Source organism: Phragmites australis, chromosome 2 (genome assembly GCF_958298935.1).
Source record: "Phragmites australis chromosome 2, lpPhrAust1.1, whole genome shotgun sequence".
In the NCBI taxonomy this organism is placed as follows: Eukaryota; Viridiplantae; Streptophyta; class Magnoliopsida; order Poales; family Poaceae; genus Phragmites; species Phragmites australis.
In genome coordinates this window covers 925949-929150 of record NC_084922.1, presented here as the reverse complement: position 1 = coordinate 929150, position 3202 = coordinate 925949, and the positions used below count along the sequence as shown (strand labels likewise).

At 46.6% G+C, this 3202-nt stretch overlaps 1 pseudogene; it reads left to right on the top strand.

The window, feature by feature from the left end:
• Nucleotides 1-2151: 2151 nt before the first annotated feature.
• LOC133910274 (uncharacterized) lies at nucleotides 2152-2860 on the top strand (annotated as a pseudogene).
• The last annotated feature ends 342 nt before the right edge of the window (nucleotides 2861-3202 follow it).

Below are 3202 nucleotides of genomic sequence, written 5' to 3'. Positions count from 1 at the left end.
GAATTTTATAGTTATGACTCTTGGTATGAGGTTCTATGGAACCTAGGGTTCAATTTCATCTATGAAAGCCATATTTTCCTTGGGAATTTTTATTCTGACTTGTTTCTCTCCTTTATGTTGCTTCCGATCTTGGTTCTGAGGTACGTTGAGTGAGAAAATAGAAAATATCATCTGTTTCAGAAGAAATTGGTTGAGACGGCTATTTACCCATCTCTAGTTGTCATTCTCGATCCTATAGTGAGATAACTGATCGACGTTCATTTTTCAGTAACACCGTGTAATCTTTGAGAGAAATTACCCAGCAGTACTCGCTGAAATCCTGTGAAGTTTCCAAACCCAAACAGGCTCTACGTACCAAAAAAGTTCCCAAACCCAAACTAGAACTTATTTTTTCCACACCTCATATATTCCTTCAATCGACGGCGTCGGTAACCTTATCTTTGAGATTTAGGGTTAGTGGAGTGGATTTTTGGAATCTTAGGTGTTCTCTAGGCTTTGATGGAGGTCCGGGGCAGCAGTCCGAATTGGCGGTGGTGGTAGATTGCTAGTTGGCAATGGTGGCAACAACCACCAAAGACTTGAGGAAGCTAGCGGGGCGGGGCGAGCAGTGAGAATGCGCAAGTGGGAGAAGATAAATAGTGCAACATATGTGAGCAAAAGGCGATTTCAATCGCCTAAAGGAGCGATTTCAATCCCCTAAAGGATTGCATCACCCTTGTTTTCTTTCATTTTTTTAAATGAGTTATCTAATGTCTTAATATTCGAGGGGGGAAAGAAGCTACCATGTTCACTCTTAAGATCACGAAATTCTCAGGTTAATAGAAAAAAATGAATCTATATCACTCTTTGTTATGAACATCTAACGGTCTAGATTAACCAAAGAGTCCATATCAAATACGATTTATAATTAGATAATTTCTAAATTAAAATATATGGAAGATTAGCAGTTCGATTTCCATACAGATTAGAAACCAAAATATCTAAAAAAGAGTCTAAATAAAATAAAATAAATAATAATTGAAATTGAGGTTAGAATAGAAAAAAGAAAGATCATATCAAATATATCATTAGAAAAAATCGAATTATTATAAAAATCTAATAACTAAATAAAAAAGTTCATATAAAATACATACAATCAATAAAGTTTATCTGATAAAAATTTATAGTGAAATTAATCACTCTATTAATATGAGCCAGGCTAGTTGAAAAAAAAAAGAATGTCCTATACTGCGTTAGTCTACTCTTTCATAATTAGTTCTAGGCGCCAGTATTCTGTACGCGTGTCAGCGCCACTGGGAAAGGACATGACACGGGCCAAATAGTGTCCATAAAAAAGTTTCACCAAATCAAATCCATGCAAAAGGGTGGGCAACGAAAGGCCAGATCACGTCAGCTCCTATATTTTGATTGCGTGGCCAATTGGTTCGGTCAGCATCCTGGGCGGCCGTGGAGTTGCCTCCTCCGGCGAGGCACCCGGCCCGCGGCTGCATGCCGCCATGGGCTCCGCGACGGATGAGGCGACACCAACACGAGGGAGTGCGCCACGGGCGGATAAAAGGCCGAACCGATTACTCGGTGGCCGCACGTACGTTTGCCTCCCGATCGCTCACATTACAGCGGGTTAATTAATTTTTTACTACTCTAGCCCATAGCACATTCTCAATAGTCACCTCTCAAGTTGCTTGGTTAAAAAGCTATCTAGACCCTACATATTGTTACTCATTTTCCGCTCTAAGGTTTGGTAGTTTGCCACATGTTCTTTTTATTTGTTTTTGGCTCATACCGTAGTGAAAAATGAGAGGAAAAGATATTTGTGCCCCTGGTCATCTCACGCCTCGCCTCAATGTGGTCGGGGCGGGCTCGGCTGGAACGGCAAAAGTGGGGTTGGCATCTGCCTTAGGCTAGCGATAGCCGATCCATGAGAAGGGCCACACGCCTTGGCACCTAGCTCCGCCTCCCACTCCTTCAACGCAACGGGACCGAGCATGCGCGCACGCACGTCGTCGTCGGTAGCAACGCCGGCGAGAGCTCCTCCAGCACGCGGTCCAACGCCAACTCCGGCAGTTCGTGCAGCAACAGCCTCGCAGCCATCTCCTCCTCCGGCATCACCAATGCTATATATACATATGTGTGTGTGTGTGTGTGTGATGTTATGCTGTTGCGTCCCTCGTACTGGCAGCAACCGCCCACTTCCTCCACCTCGCTTCCCTCCTCCTCTACTCCCTCCACATCGACATTCACCCCGACATTGCCCCTTCCTCCAACCCACGTGCCGTCCTTCGCGAGCTCGGCTCCAACTTAGGCCCCGCCCCCTCCTCTAAGCGTGATGCCGCCAACGCCTCCCCGTTCGATGCCAGCTCTACGCAACTCTACCGCCTCTACCTCTCCCACGGCATGCTCACCTCGCACCTCCACTTCGCCGCCTACCACCTTGCGCACTTCCTCCTGCCCACGTCCCACCTCCCAGCCACCTTCGCGGTCTCCCTGCTCGCGTCGCTCATCACCGCGGCCTACCTCTTTGTCGCGCTCCTCTGCCATGTCGTGCTCCCGTCACCCTGCCTCACGCAGTTTGTCGCGCTCCTTGTGGCCACGCTGTTGTCATCCAGCACCTTCGTTGGCGCGCTCATATCACTCGTCGCTGTTTCAGTCCTCTGCGCCTGCTCACCTCCTCCTCCACCTCGATGTCCTTGTCTCCTCTGCGGTCTCCATTCTACAACGCTGCGAGTTCTTGGACAGCGCAGAAATCGAGCGGTGGGAGCTCCACAACCATCTCCTCCTCCGGGGCCAGAAATGTGATAGGTTCCGACCACACCGAGGCGACGCACGAGACGACCGAGGGCACAAAGATCTTTTCCTCTAATTTTCCACATCAGCATGAGTAAATAAAAATAAAAAGGACATGTGGCGGGCTAACAAATCTTAGAGTGGCAAATAAGCAACAATCATTGATGCCCAAATGACTTTTTAGCGAAACAACTTGAGAGAGTGGCTATTGAGAGTGTGGCATAGACTAAAATAGCAACAACAAAAAATAATTAACCCATTACAGCTGCATTTTTGCAATGCATTGAACTCGATGGCAAGATGAAACATGTTTCTGTATACGCACGCAATGCATCGTGATATTCCAATTCTGTTAACTGTTGTTAGACCCTTCTCAAGTAACCAGTAGTCCAGTACGTAGAATACTTGGCGATCCAGA